This window comes from Canis lupus, chromosome 20, assembly GCF_048164855.1.
Source record: "Canis lupus baileyi chromosome 20, mCanLup2.hap1, whole genome shotgun sequence".
Lineage (NCBI taxonomy): Eukaryota > Metazoa > Chordata > Mammalia > Carnivora > Canidae > Canis > Canis lupus.
In genome coordinates, this window is record NC_132857.1 from 35788042 (window position 1) to 35804478 (window position 16437).

At 38.7% G+C, this 16437-nt stretch overlaps 1 protein-coding gene across 10 annotated transcripts in view; it reads left to right on the forward strand.

Moving 5' to 3' along the window:
• Positions 1 to 16437, forward strand: part of C20H2orf76 (chromosome 20 C2orf76 homolog) — a 54658-nt gene that overhangs the window by 7100 nt on the left and 31121 nt on the right. For 2 of the 10 annotated variants that reach the window (XM_072788922.1, XM_072788925.1), the window contains exon 2: positions 5541 to 5637. The exons of 7 other annotated variants lie outside the window; for them this stretch is intronic. The gene's annotated coding sequence lies outside the window, so the exon portion shown is untranslated. Of the gene's footprint in view, positions 1 to 3727; positions 3763 to 5540; positions 5638 to 16437 lie in introns of those variants that run through there. One more of the 10 variants, XM_072788923.1, reaches the window with a different exon arrangement.

Consider the following 16437-nt stretch of genomic DNA (forward strand, 5'->3'; position numbering starts at 1 on the left):
CATAAATATTTATGAATGTTATATCCTATGTTGAATTGACCCCTTCATCATTATGTAATATTCCTCTTTGTCTTTTGTTACATTTTTTGTTTTAAATTCTCTTTTGTCTGATATGTGTATTGCTACTCCAGCTTTTCATTTCCATTTACATGGACTATCTTCTTCTATTCCTTCACTTTCATTCTGTGTGTCTTTGAAACTGATGTGAGTCTCTTGTAGGTCATATATAGATGGGTATAGTTTTTTTTTTTTTTTTTTTAATCCATTCAGTCACCCTGTCTTGATTGGTGCATTTAGTCTGTCTGCTGAAGGACATTTATATTGTTTCCACTTTTTGGCCATTACCAATAAAGCTGCCACTCGTCATTCATATACAGATTTTTTGTGAACATTTTTACTAGCAATGAATGAGAGATCCAATTTTTCCACATCCTTGCCAGCCTTTGATGTTATTACTTTCTTTCATTTTAGGGATTTTGATTTGTAGCTGTATCTCATTGTGATTTTAACTTGCATTTCCTAATGGCTAATGATGTTGAACCTATTTTCATGTGCTTTTTGCCATCTGTATATCTCTTCTGTAAAATGTCTCTTTGTGTTGTTGTACATGTTTTAGTTGTATTTTTTCAATGTTGAGTTTTGAGAGTTCTTTATGTATTCTGGGTACTAGTTCTTTGTTGTATCTATGGTTGGCAAATATTTTCTCACTGTTTTTAGCTTGTCTTTTCATCCTTTTTTTTTTTTAAGATTTTATTTATTTGTTCATGAAAGACAGAGAGAGAGAGAGAGATTGAAATTGAGAGAGAGGCAGAAACATAGGCAGAGGGAGAAACAGGCCCCATGCAGGGACCCCGATGTGGGACTCAATCCCGGGACTCCAGGATCATGCCCCAAGCCAAAGGCAGACGCTTAACCACGGAGCCACCCAGGCATCCCTCTTTTCATCCTTTTATAGAGTCTTTCATAGAGCACAAGTTTTTAAAAATTTTGAGTGAAATCCAGCTTACCAATTTTTCCTTTTATGGATCACACTTCTGGCATCTAATAACTCTTTGCCTAGTCCTACATCCTGAAAATTTCCCCCTCTTTTTTTGGTAAGTTTTATGGTTTTGCATTTATAAATGCAAATAATACAAATAACATAATTTTTGTATATGGTGTAAGATTTGGATTGAGGTTCTTTTTTTTCAAGTTTTTATTTAAATTCCAGTTAACACACAGTGTATTTATTAGTCAGATTTAGAATTTGATTCATTACTTACATATGACACCCAGTGCTCATCACAGCAAATGCATCCCCTTAACCCATCTCCCCCACTCACTTGAGGTTCTTTTTTTTTTTTTTTTTTTCCAAAACTCTGATGTCTAATTGCTTCAGCACCATGTTGAAAAAATATCTTTCCTCTACTGCTTTTCACCTTTATCAGTACTCTGTTGTGCATATTTATGTGGTCTTTTACTGGGTTTTCTCTCTGTTTTATTGGTATATGCATCTGTTCCTCCATTAATACCACATAGACCTGATTACCATAGCTATATAAGAAGTCTTGAAAGTGGGTAAACAGATTCCTCCAACTTTATTCCTCTTTTTCAAAATTGTTCTAGCTATTCTGATTCCTTTATCTTTTCATATAAATTTTGCAATAGTGTGTATGTCTACAAAAAAATCATTTTGTGATTTTGATAGGAATTGTATTAAATTCGTATATCAGCGTTGGGAGAATTGATGTATTTATTCTCAAGTTTTCTAATGTATGAACTCCTTATGTTTTAACATTTATTTTGACCTTTTTTATTTAATCAGTACTTTGTATTTTTTAGCATATAAGTCCTGTACATGTTTTGTTAGATTTGTACTTATTTTTTTAAAAAGATTTTATTTACTTATTCATGAGAGACACACAGAGAGAGAGAGGCAGAGACATAGGCAGAGGCAGGCCATGCAGGGAGCCTGATGTGGGACCCAATCCCGGCACTCCAGGATCATGCCCTGAGCTGAAGGCAGACGCTCAACTGCTGAGCCACCCAGGTGTCCCATGTTAGATTTATACTGAAATATTTGCTTTTGAGTGATTGCAAATGGTATAGTATTTTTAATTGTATGCATGTGTTCATTGCTAGTGTGTAGAAATACAGTTGGTTTTTGTAGGTTTATCTTGTATCTGTGACTTTGCTGAACTCACTTTTTCTAGAAGTATTTTTTTCTTGTAGATTCCTTTGGATTTTCTCTATAGATAGTCATGTTAAAAATCTGCAAATAGGTACAGTTTTATTTCTGATTTATGTGTTTTTTATTTGCTTTTTTTTGTCATATTGCATTGGCTAGAACTTCCAGTATTGTGTTGAATAAGAGTGATGAGAGTAAAAACAAAATTAAAAGAGTGATGAGAGTAGATATCCTTGCATTGTTCCTCATCTTGAGGGGAAGGCAGTTAGTCTTTCACCATTAAGTATAATGTTAGCTATGGGTTTGTTTTTTGTGGATGTGCTTTATCAAGTTGAGATAGTCCCCTCTATTCCTATTTTTTGGAGAGTTCTTATCATGACTGGATGTAGACATTTGTCATATGGTTTTTTTTTTTTTTTGCATTAATTGATGTGGTTTTTCTTCTTTAAACTTTTGTTTTAAAATTTTTTAAAAAATATTTATTTGAGAGGCAGGGTGAGTGAGAGAGCATGAACAGGGTGAGGGGCAGAGGGAGAAGCAGATTTCCCACTGAGCAGGTAGTCTAGTGTCGGGCTCTATCCCAGCACTTTGGGATCATGACTTGAGCCAAAGGCAGGTGCTTGACCTACTGAGGCACCCATGCACCTCGTCTCTAGCCTTTTAATGTGGTAGATTACATTGATTACTTTTTGAGTATTGAACTAGCTTTTCTTCCTTGGAAGAAACTTCACTTGGTCATGACCTATAATTCTTTGTATATATTGCTGAATTCTATTTGCTCTATCTTAAGGATGTTTATATCTATATTCGTAAGGCATGTAGTTCTATAGTCTAGAATGATTCTGTCATCCATAACAAGCCTGGCTGATAAGTGATCCTGACCTGAATGCCCTGTACTGCAAAGCAGTTTTACTGATGACTTTAGCTAAAACTGGGGACAGATTTAATACCCCCATTTTTCTAATTAGAAAACTCATTGTAGGGTACACTTAATGAATCAGGTAATCTTCCTGGAAGCTCCTCCTGTGTAAGATTAGTTTTGGAGTGATTGCTACTGTTGGTCTGCTTGTTGGTTACCTGAGAGCTTGCTCATGGTGTTTTAAAAAGCACCTGCAGGTCTAAGATGGAAATAACAGTGTTTTGGGGAGGAAGTCAAGTTAATAATACTGACTTCTCCAAAAATCATAGGCCTGGGGGTGCACATGTATCCTTGGAAAGAAATTCCTTTACAGTTTATGACTAGGACCCTTGTGGCTCAGAGAATACAAAGCGTCGAGGCCTCCAGTGTAACCTTTGGCCAGCTAATAAGCATTAGGTTTTTCACTTGAGTACACACCATTGCATTTGGAACTTGTTTTTGGAGGGACTGCCTGAGGGCAGTCTGATCTGTCTTGTTTGTCTATGCTACCAGCTGAGTGGCATTTGTCTCACGGGATGGCTCGGGGGGTGGGGGGGGCAGGTGGAGAAGACACCTAGAAATGTTGACAGGTATTTTGCATGGGAGGCATAGAGCTGAGATAGGTTTCTGATAGACCGTTCTGGTGACGGTGATCATATTGTGGTCAGAGCCATCTTTCAGGAGTCGGCAGATTCAGGTACCAGTAAATGGAGGTGCTTAGAATAATTTGAGAGAAACTCGGCAGGTGGTTTTGATTCATGAGGACTTTCGTAGGGGCAGGTAGTTCTGAAAGACAAAAAGATCTCTAATGAGTGATCCTCTCCACCTGTATTTCCTGGGGTATAGTTGTTTTGTGTGTAAGTGCTGAGGTTATTTCTCTCCCTTCACCTCTACAAAAATTGTTATGTCTCATTCCAGTAGCTGTAATTTTACTTTTCTTCTAATCAGCTCCCTGAAGGGACTTTTTTTTTTTAAGATTTTATTTTTAAGTAATCTTTACACCCAATGTGGTTGGTTCAAACTCGCAACCCCAAGATCAAGAGTCGCACATTCCATCAGCTGAGCCAGCCAGGCACCCCCATGAAGGGAGTTTTTATAAAACCCACAGAGAGACATTATGTTCCCCACTGTGACCTACAGTGTATTCAAGTGATCCTTATTCTTGTGATTTAGAGTCTGGTCAGCTGAGCAAGAGAATCCAGGTAGCTGAACCAGAATTCAAATCCCTTAAGCCCCATTGTCTACTTGTCTCATGGAGGATATACCAGTTAGGCTGGCAGGGGGGTTTCTGTAGATGAAAGAAAGAAGCATTATACAAGGGAATGACCAGGGTGGAATCACAGGATTTCACGTTGGTCTGTATATGCGCCCCCACTCCTGCTGCCCCTACCCCAGTCCTGTTGGCTCTGGTCATTACCCAGGAAATGGCTGCGAGAAGATGGTCCTTTTCTGGGGGCAGCCACGTTCAGTGAACGGACTGCTGTGCTACGTTATGTGCTCCAGGAGGTTAAGCAAAGAGGGTTAAAAAAAAATATATATATATATATTATATTTTTTTAAGATTTTATTTATCCATGAGAGACACAGAGAGAGGCAGAGACATAGGCAGAGGGAGAAGCAGGCTCCTCACTGAGCAGAGAGCCCAATGTGGGACTCGATCCCAGGACCCCAGGATCACGACCTGAGCTGAAGGCAGACACTCAGCCACTGAGCCACCCAGGTGCCTGAGAAATCTTTTTAAGTTGATTTTTTTCAGGACGCTTTTTCAGGGCATCATGATACCAGATGGCTGTGGATGGTAGAGAGGAGTGGGAAGTCTATGGAATACTTCGACTTTGAGCCCATCGTTCCTCAGTGTTTGTCATAAAAGATGAACCATGATCAGGCTGCAAATAGGATGGGAAACCAAACACACAGGATGGGTTCATTTCAAGGGTTGAGGTGGTATGACCAGAGTCAGTCAGGTGATTTGGAATGTTAACACTGAAATCCAGACAAAAAATGTTCCCGGGAGTGTGGAGTCCTGAGAGAAGGTCAAGGTTGAAAGTAGTCCATCTGCCAGGAGTGGGTTGGGGCAGCAGTCTCTGTGATGTGGCTTCTCTCACCACGGGACCAACGTGTCACCTTCTGGTTAGAGTCACAAGTTTGGTGGTGACTCCGCTTCAGAGGTGGAGTTCTTTTTGCTGTGTCCGTGCACCAGGATGGACCAAGGCAGCAACAGTGGTCGGGGTGGTGCAGGCTCCAGCAGCAGCTGGAGTCCAGGGGTCTCATCAGAGAGCATCTGGATGTGTGGACATCTGGATGAGTTGCCCAGATGGTTCAGAGGCAAGTCAAACCACTAGGCCTTGAGCGACACCTCAAGGGTCAGTAAAAATATAAGATCCATTTGTGGGAACATGAGCCAAAGCTATGGGGAATGGCCTTGAGTTTTGCCCACTGAGCAGAGTGACTGCTTCCATTTTTCGTTCTTCACAGGGAAGGCAGGGGAGCTTGTCATGGTGGCATTTCTCTACCTGTAGCTCTTCCTGATGCGGGGAGAATCTCCTCTGGCACTCTCTAAGTTTGGGGAAGTGTAAGTAAATGTAACATGCACATTCATACATTCAAATGTCAAAACAACAGTACTTTGAATTGGCCTGAAGGGCTCTATCCATTGGGTGGCATCTATCTCTTTCTCACTGTGGATCCTGTCCAAATCCCATTGGCTGATCTGATACTTCCTCCCAGCACAGGACCAGGTATGATGGTACCTAGGTGCCTGTATCCAGAGCCGTAAAAGTTGGAGTCCCTTCCCTCCCTGAAGCTCCCCAGCATAATTGGGTGCATAAGGCCTTTAGTCTCTCTTGGGGACTGGGGGACCTCAGCGTACCCATAATATAATCATCCTCCTTCTTAAAGCAGATGTCTGGGTAGAGGGTGAGGGGGAGGATTGGAGATGCACAGCAGGAGAGCAGCTCTATGCCAGTAAGCAAGGCACACTTTTAGTTCCAAGTGGCCTGCTGGCTGTTCATGGCTCAACTTAATGAACTATTCAGTCACCCAAAGCTCTAGATCCTCATTGCCGACTTCATTTGTTTAGGCTCTGGGGACTCCTTTACTGTGCCACAGCCACATTGCCTCTCATCAGAGAGGTGAGGTGATGTGCAGCATCGCCAGGCAGAGTGATTGATAGCCAGAGCACCACTGGACAGCTTGTTTCAGTCCTGGCCTTCCTGCTCATCCTCTAAAAGTTTAATTAACCCCTTTTCCTCCACACCCACCACTTGGACAAGAGCATATGCTATCAGATCCCAGGGGATCTTCTTATAGCCCCTAAGCCCTTTTTGATCCAAAAAGTACAAAAGTCTGTGCCAGCATCCATTCTTGTCAGCAACAACTGCCAAGAACTGTGAAGAATCTGAGATTTTACCCTACTTGAAAGCTGACAGCCCATCACAGTCTGCCAGACATTGGCAGAAGACATGGCACTCTGGGGTCAGAGACAGAGGACTGTCGCTATAGCACAGCCAGCAGCATGAGTTGCATGTTTGTGTCACTGCCTCTTGCCCCACAGATCCCATGGGGGCCATGTGAAGTGGCTCAGAAGAATGCTGCCCATGCATGGGTTTGAGTCAGGCTGTAGAGCCCTGAGTTTAGGAAATCCCAATCTCAGTGCTGGCAGAAGACTCGAGACTCTTGGATCAAAGAGGACTGTAGTACAGCACAGCCAACAGCATGAGCACCATGTGTGTGTATTTCCTTTTGCCCTATGAGTCTGCAGCTGTACAACCCTGAGTGTAGGTAATCCTGATCTCTCATAAAGTGCTGCAAAGAAACCTGCCCAACCTCAGCCTGGAGGGAGACACTACTTTTTTTATACTGGACAGTAAACAATCCTGCCTTTGCCTCTGGAGGGAGAGGATATCTCTGTGTTTCTAGCTTGTTTGCTAGACACACACCCTTGCAGAGATAGTTCAGAACTGAAGCAGCCAGTTCCTCATAAGAACTGCAGAAGTGGGAAAGATCTGTGGAGAATCACCTCCCAACACGCAGTACGAGGATTAACATTCTCACTGATGATTGTGAATCAAGAAAAAGAGAACTTGTATTTGGTATACCTTGTTTGAGAAGGGAAGCGTGTGAACTATTCTTTCCAAAAAGGTAAGTGTCCAGGAGTGTCAGTTCCCTGGGAGTCTTACTTGCATTGGGCAGAGAACACAAATTGTGATTTTGTGTATTTGCCCCACCTTGAGGGTCACAAAGGCAAGTCTATGGAATTATAGGTGTTGGTTTTTCAGGGGTCATAAACTCAGAGTGAACAGCTTTCAACAGTTTGTTGATTAGAATTGCTTATGACCCTTCTTCAGGAAAGGGCAGCTTTGATGGCATTATGCAATGAAGTACTTACAACACTGAAGCATTTTGGTAGCCATCAGATTTAGCTAATATTTATTTTGTATGCACTGTGTTATGTAAACACTTAAGGAGGAAGGCTGTTTTTCTTAACCTACCTAAAAAAAAGAAAAGGTTGAGGTTAAAGACTTTAAAAATCATTCATAAGTTAGGGGCACCTGAGTGGCTCAGTGGTTGAGCATCTATCTGCCTTTGGCTCAGGGCATGATCCCGCATCAGGATCCATAGAGGGAGCCTGCCTCTCCCTCTCCTCATTATGTCTCTACCTCTCTCTCTGTGTCTTTCATAAATAAATAGATAAAAATCTTTAAAAAAGTAATAAAAATGTTTCCCCCCCTCCCCTGGTCTTAAACAATTTTTTTTTTTTTTTTTTTTTTTGTGAAATGACCTATTTAAGATGATATTTAGCAATACATACGATTATTTACTCCACAAATAGTAAGGTGCAATTTTAGGATCATTTGTGTTCCAGTGATTGTCATCTTAACAGAATTCCTTCGTTATCCTGGTTTTATACCTAATTGTCTATGCCACTTAAGTTACCTCACATAAAAGAACAATAAGCTGTATTTCCTATCCTCTTTTTATTGATTTGTTTTAAAAGGAAGGCAAATAGGCTTTTTGCCCTGTAGTATTAGTTCCTAACTCTAGGGGAAAACTAGGCATTTAGTGCAATATGCATATATATTTTTTGTATTTGGTTAGAACAGTACTTTTTTGAAAGTTGTACCTTTTTCATGTGCGCAACGCAAGCTTTTTTATTTTTATTATTATTTTTTTAATTTTACTTTTAAGTAACCTCTACACCCAACGTGGAGCTTTAACTTACAACCCTGAGGTCAAGAGTCACATGCTTATGGACTGAGCCAGCCAGGCCCCATGTGAATAAGACAAGCTTTAAAGCAAACTTCTTACATGAAAATTTTGGTTTTATAATACTTTGATTTGGGAAGGAGATACAACTTTATAAAGATTTTTAGTTTTTCCTAAATGATTCACCATTGGAGTTCTGTTAAAATTCAAGTCCTATACACTACTTCTCAGAAACCTGCAGGTTGCAGAAGGGAAGGTCACCTGGTGCCCTCTTCTGTCTGGTGGTTATAGAATTTCCTCCATGTTAGCTGCTTGAATGTTGAGTGCTTTCATACTCTTAAAACTTCTAATACTTAACTCATTTTGGATTCCATTCTCTTATAAAAAGGTCAAGAATATGCTTCCTTCAAATGCTTTCAAAGGCTCATGTCCTTTTTGGGGGGGGGAAATAAAGTCAGTCTTCATTATTTGCATATTCTTTGTGAATTTGCCTACTCAACCAAAATTTATTTATAACCCTGAAAGCAATACTCAAAGTATGTTTTTGGTTGAAGTAACATGTGTAGAACAGTGAAAATTTTAAGTTACTTATCAATGTTCCCAGCTGAGGTCAAACCAGGGGACCTTTTTGTTTCAGCTTTCATGTTGTAAATAAGTGTCTGGTTTGTGTTCTATTTAGTGCCATGCTTTTCACATTTTTGTACTTTTTGTCAGTGACCCCGCTATTTAAAATGGCCCCCACCTGCAGTGCCCAGAAGGCAATGATGTGCCCGAATGAGAAAAAAAAAAAAAAAGTGCATTAGGTAAACTTTTTTTCACACTCGATTTATAATGCTGTTAGCTGTGAGTTAAATGTTAATAATGAATCAACAATATAAAATAAGGCATCTTTAAACATAAACACACGTAAAACAAGGTTATGTACTGATCGGTTGATGAAAGCGTTGCTACCAGATGTACCAGAGACTTATGAGAACCCTAACCCTATTTCCCTAGGAGCAGTGTTTCAGTATTCACTAATTCAGTGTTCGAGACCATTTTATAGATCTTATCCACTGCGAATAACCAGAATTGGCTGTAGTTAGTTTTTCATTTATTTCCTTTGAGCTGATGGAGGTCAGCCTAATTCAACAACCGAGTATTCTGTGGGTATGCATGTTTTGTAATGGTCACAATACTAGGCTCTGAGCTTTTATGTACTGTGCCTATTTTTTCACTTCAGGAGCTTATGCCAACCGGTTTAGAGTCCTTTGGCTCAGAATTTTGCCATGAGGAGAGGAGCCAGCTTAGAATGAGAGTAGCTGGGCCTTTAGGGAGGCTGCCATGCTGTGTGGCTTGCCTTTCCCTGTCCATTCCACGCTGAATTTCCACCTTTGCTATTTATTCATGATGCTGGAGCCTGGGCCATAAAACAAAACAAAACAAAACAAAACAAAAAAACCACAAAACAAACAAACAAACAAAAAAAACAGCTACAACCTGTCCTGTAAGGACCAGAGAGAATTAGTTCAGGAGAGGAGGCTGCTGGGCTGCATCCATCCTTGGCTCTGATGAGACACTGGTTACCTGTCAGGATCCTGGGAGCTCCCTGAGAGAGGTTCCTAAGCAGATCTTGTGTTTGTTTTATTTATTTGTTAGTTTTGAAGAGTTTAGTTTACTTTGGATAGGGATGCTTCTTCTTCATTATCTCAAACCAGCTGGGTAAGTATCAGCCAGAACAGGTTTTTTATTTTCTTTTTTAAGGCAAGGAGGTTTAAAGACCTTCCTAAGCTCTAGGCACTGTCACTTTGTTTTTTCTCTCTTTTTTTTTCTTTTACGTTCCTCACCCCTAGTACTGTTTCTTTTCAAATCTCCCCCCTAAATCATATAAAATATATCCATATCCTATATTAAACCTAACATATAATTATGAATAAAGTTGAGTTGGTTGTTGAAATGTTATATGTCGTAGGTATTTAATTGTTAATTTTGGTTTTGAAAAGTTTTCATGATCTGAAGCAATATGTCTTTTTTTTTTTTTTTTTTTTTTTTTAAGATCTCAAATATTTTCATGGACCGTGACAAAGCTCATAGACCTGAGGTACTACGACTACAGTGTAGGAAAGGGTTCAGACTTTCCTCAGCCCCTTGGCTGCACTCAGTTCTGCTGATGTTGTTGGAGGCTCTGATGTGCCTCAGGCCGCACATGTTGCTGGGTATCAAAAAGAAGCCAAATAGTATTCTTTCCCTCAAGGGGCTGATAGGCCAGACCCTTTCAATGCTGTCTTCATTGTGGCATGACCAGGTGCTGTGGACAGCCAGAGGGGCTGGTAGCTGAGCCTGGGGCAGAGGAGGAGCTGATAGCAAGGGTGTTGTGGAACAGATGGTACCCACTGAGTATTGAAGGATGCCTGCTTGGTGATGCAAAGAGGTGCAGGACAGAGGGAGTTTGGGGAAAGCTGGAGGCAGAAGGGTATGGCCGAGGCTTGGAAACAGAGTGGTATGTGTGGGAAACTATGGGCTGTATTTGATGCTGGAGTGATATATGGAAGGTAGATTGTGGTTGTGACAGATAGCATCAAGAGGAGGGAGGGACTGGGTATAGAGGGCCTTTGTGCCCTCTTAGACAAGATTAGACTCATCCTGGGTGTGTGACCTACTTCTGGGACCTCTGACTACTGCATGCATTTGAGATTTATTGGTATCCCTTACTGCATGTCAGTTGCATAACTAAGTTTCTCGCTGTCTCTATCCTTGATAGTATTGAGAAGTTCTGTGTTGTTTGCTTTTGTTCTGTTATCCCTTCTAAAAATGGCTTAATTTAAAAAAATAACTTTTTGTTGATGCATAACACACCAGAGAAGCACAATTGTAAGTATACAGGGAAACAGAGTAACCTAAAAATGCTTACTCATTATTAACACATCAATCAATACTAAAAATATAAAACAGATGAGTCTTTTCTATTTCTACCATTCAGAGATAGCCACTGTCAATATTTTGGTAAATGCTACTCTGGACCTCTCTGTGTGCTCATGGAGGTACTACATCCCTGGGGTTTTCTGTCTTGTGTTTTCATTCACTAATGTGTCCTAGCCATCTTTCAAAGTAGTATCTATGGATCCGTATTGCCTTTTAATGGCAGAAGAGGATTTTATCTTATGGTGACCGTGTGACAGAGTTTACTTAACCATTTTTTCGTTGATGGGCATCTAGATGGATTCTAATTTTTGTTAACTATTAGAAACACTTCAGTGAAAACCAAGTTCCTTGAATGTACATGTTTGTGTGCTTTTCTTAAAATGTTTTTATTGTGAGAAATTTTAAACATATAAAAAATCGAATAGTATGATGAGGTCCCATATATGCCCAGCTTAAGGAGTTAATAATGTTATACCATTCTTTCTTTTAATCTGTGCTCTCATACTGTTCTTCCTCTGCTAGGGCATTTGAAAGCAAGTAATTTATACCATTTCACTTATATATGCCTTACTCTTCTAAGACAAGAACTCAAAAACATAATAAAATCGAATAAAAAGAACTAATAGTTACTAATATCTAATATTATGAAATCAGAATCCATCTAAAATGATGCTTTGGTTGATCTCTTTAAGTCTCTTTTAATTTATAATCTTCTTCCCCTTCTTTATTTCTTGTGTTACTTATTTATTGAAAAAACAAGTCATTTACTGAGCAGAATTTTCCAGTCTGAACTTGGCTACTGGCCTCTCTGGTGTCATTTGACATGTTCTTCCACACGTCGTCATAGCCCATAAACTGGGGATTAGATCTGGAGACTTGCATCATTTCATAAGGTTGATGAGTAAGTTCATGGGCTATCAACTCCAGTGTATCTATTCTAACATTTCCTATCAGTCTTGTACCTAATGGTTTTGGCACCCCTTTACAATCTTTGCTTACATGTATGACTTCATTAGAATTTTCAAAATGATGATTTTTAGGAACTTTAAATTTTGAGATAATTGTAGATTCACATGCAGTTGCAAGAAATAGTGTAGAGGGCTCCTTTATGCCCTTCACCCAGTTTCCCCCAGTGGTAATCTCTTGCTTAAGTATAGTCCAGCATCACAACCAGGGAACTGACATTGATATAATCCACAGACAGTATACAGATTTTGCTAGTTCTATATGCACATGCAATTTTATCACCAGTATTGATAAATGTGGATTAATACTGCAGTCAAGAATCAGAGCATTTCTGAGGCACCTAGTTGGCTCAGGTGATTAAGTGTCTGACTCTTGATTTTGGTTCAGATCATGATTTTGTGATTGTGGGATTGAGCCCTGCATCAGGTTCTGTGCTCAGTGCAGAGTCTGCTTTAGATTCTCTCTTCCTCTCACTCCCTCTCTCTCTGTCTCTCAAATAAACAAAATCTTAGAAATGCTGTGATTCTTTTTCTTTTTTTTTAATCATAAGGCTCTCTCATGCTACCCTCTTAAAGGCATAGCCAATCCCTTCTCTCCTCTCCTAACCCTGGCAACACTAATCAGTTCTCCATTTCTATAATTTTGTCTTTCCAAGAATGACTTATAAATGGAATTATGCAGTATGATATTTTTTGTGGTTGGCTTTTTTCATTCAGCTTGATTTCCTTGAGATCCATCAAGATTGTTGCATGTATTAATAGTTTATTCCTTTTTATTACTGAGTAATATTTCATGATATGGATATACTAGTTTATTTAAGCATTTACAAGTTGAAGAATGTTTGGGTTGTTTCCACTTTTGGGGTATTAAATATGAATATGTTATGAGCATTCATATTCAGGTTTCTGTGCAGACATAAGTATTCATTTTTCTGGCATAAATGCCCAAGAGTGCAGTTGACGGGTTATATGCTTAATTTTGTAAGAAACTGCTATATTCTTTTCCAGAGTGGCTATACCATTTTACATTCCCACTAGCAATGAATAAGAAATCTAGTTTCTCTGCATCCTTACCAACTTTTGGTGTTATCACTACGTTTTATTTTAGCCATTCTGATAGGTATGTAAATCATGATTTTAAAATTCTGTCATTCTTTCTGTGCTTTTTGGCTATAATTCTTCTAGAAAAAAACAATAACTTTTCTTCATCGGCTGTTTGGTAACCTTAAAATAGTCTGTATAAGAAGAGCATAAAATATTTTATTATTTTTTTCATTTGTATGTCCCACTCCACCTTGTTAAATCAGTTTAAAAAAAAAATAAGTGCCCTGTTAGCTTCTTGAGTGACTAATTGGCCTTTTAAAAAGTATCATTATGAACTCTTGGATTTTTAAAATATTTGATATGACTATCTTCTCAGGGTAAGTTAATAGAAGAGAAACTGCCATGTAAAAGGGTGTGCAAACTAAAAATTTTAATTACCTCACTCCTCTCCAGAAAGGCCATACTCGTTTTAGGTTCTTAGCAATAGCATATAAAAATATTTTTCCATGTTCTTGCTGACACTGGTTTGGCCACTTTTTAAGCTTTTAAACATTTTACCAATCTGATGGCAAAATTGATATCTTACTATTTGCAGTTCTTCACTTACGAGTAAAGTTGATCAACTTTTCACATTATTGACTTTTTTTAAGATAGCCAATTACCTTTTTTAAAAAAGATTTTATTGATTTATTATATATAGAGAGGGCACAGACAGGGGGAAAGGCAGAGAGAGAGAGAGAGAGAGAGAGAAGCAGACTCCCTACTAAGCAGGGAGCCTTATGTGAGGCTTGATTCCAGGACCTGGAGATGATGATCTGAGCCAATGACAACACTTAAGCACCCAGGAACCCCTAAAGATAGCCAATTACCTTTAGCCATGTTTCTACTAAGGTACTGATTGATCTTTTCTTACATATTTTTGTTTTACCTATCAGCACTTTTCTGGATGGTTGCTGATTTTTATTCACTTAGGAATAGGCCTTTCTTACCTTAAGATTATAGAAATATGTACCCATTTTTCTGATGCCTCTCTGTGATTTTATAGTTAAATGTAAATATTTGTTCCACATATAATTTATTTTTGTATAAGGGATGAGATAAAGATATTTCTCTGAATATATGACCAGTTTTCTCAATGCCATGTATTAAATATTAAATTATCTTTTCCCCACTTTTATACCAAATTCCCTAATCTTGAGTCTGAGTTTCCTGTTGTGTTCCACTGATTTGCTAGTTTTTCCTGCTTCATTGTCACAGTTTGAATTACTACAGCTTAATTGTCCTTTAAAATTTTTATTGCTGACTTTAGTGAATGTATGAATCATACCAGCTTACTCATGTCTATTATATGTCTGGCTATTGCTTTATAATGTGTTTTAATAATTGGTGCTGCCTCGTTTTTTATGATTTTGCTGACTAAGCTCACAAATTTATTCTTCCAGATAGATTTTAGAAATATTTGTGACAGGTCCTCCAACGCACACTTTTACATTTTGATCAAGATTTTATTCAGTTTATAGATTAATTTAGAGGAGAATTGATTTCTTTACACTTTAAGCCTTCATAGTTAACAACATGGTCATGGTCATTTATTCAAGTCTTTTGTCCATCTTTGAATATATTTTATTAATTTCTTCCAAAGTTTTTATTGGTTTTGGCTTCTCTGTTGCTTCAGTAGGACGCCTTTTAAATTTGGCCAGATCCTTTTTTTTTCAGTAGGTTGAACTGCTGGGAAAATGTCACGTTTTATAATCTGTAATATTAGCTTTTTAAACTACCTCTTCAGTATGTCCACCTCCCTAAACTAACAAGCTGCAATTCCTTTTTCTAAAAGAAAAATATTTTATTTATTTGAGAGAGAGAGAATACAAGAGAGTGAGCACTAGTTGGGGGGTTGAGTGGGGGGTTGGGTGGGAGGCAGAGGGTGAAGCTGATGCATGGAGCCTGATGTGACTGGGGGCTTGATCCCAGGACGCTGAGATCAAGATCTGAGCTGAAGGCAGACCCTTAACAGACTGAGCCATCCAGGTGCCCCTACAAGCTGTAATTCCTGCAGTCCTTAAGACAGATAAAAAAATGGTTGCCTTCTGACAGTAGCTATAATTCTTTAGGGACTAAGTATGAATTATAACAAATTTCTGATGAAGATGACAATGCATTGCTGACCAAAATTAGATATTAAAGCAAATTCAAACTTTCAACTATTTATGACATTTGGGCAGCTTTTCATTAAGTGAAAGGAACAAACCTCTCATTAAAAAAGTTTCATAAGGCAGGCATGTGCCAGTCTGCCCGGCTTCTTAGACCATTTTTATGACTTATTTATTGCACCTGAGAATCTAGCATCTTCTCCTGCCTACATGACCTGTTCCCAAGTTGACTGTTGCTAAAAGCGGCTACTATTAATTGAGATTCTATATGAAATCCAAATATGTGTTGCAGCAAACACGTGGAGTTGATTTTGAGGTAGATCTGTTCATGTCTAAACTCTTTGGGGACTTGGACTACACTATAGGCTTCCTGGCATGTGTGGTTGGATGTGTGTACCTATGTTTTGGAGGGCTTCTTTGTTGTTGTGGGAGCTCGATGACAGGAGGAAGAAGTCATGATTTCAGTTAACACTGCTTCTAAAATCTTTTACACTATGCCTTTTTCAAGAGCTATATTCAGTACTTCAATATATTTTATATCATAATTTTGTAGATGTCTGCTGAACTGCTTTTTAGTAGATTCTAGGATCAGAATTTTTAAAGAGATTTTATTTATTTATTCAGGAGAGATGCAGAAGGAGAGGCAGAGACATAGGTAGAGGGAGAAGCAAGCTCCCCAAGGGGAGTCCGATGTGGGACTTGATCCTGGAAATCTGGGATCATGACCTGAGCCAAAGGCAGAAGGTCAACCACTGAGCCCTCCAGGTGTCCCTAGGATCAGAATTTTGGGGGAGCATCATAATCCAGATTTAGGAAGAAATAGTGTCATAGCTAATACTGGAATTATCTATTCCAATTATTAATTTGAGGTCATTAAGCACTAAACGTGATTATAAGGTGAACCCTTACCTAATATTTTAGAGGGAGAAAATAATTTTCAGTTTATTAAGAACCATTCATTTAAATACAATATAAATAATTTTTAATACAGTATAAATTATAATTATAAATTTATGCATTTAGACAGTTTGAACCTTTGCTTTTCACACATAATGTGCTATATATTCTTTGAAATATTATATAGCATTATAGCATTATATAAGCATT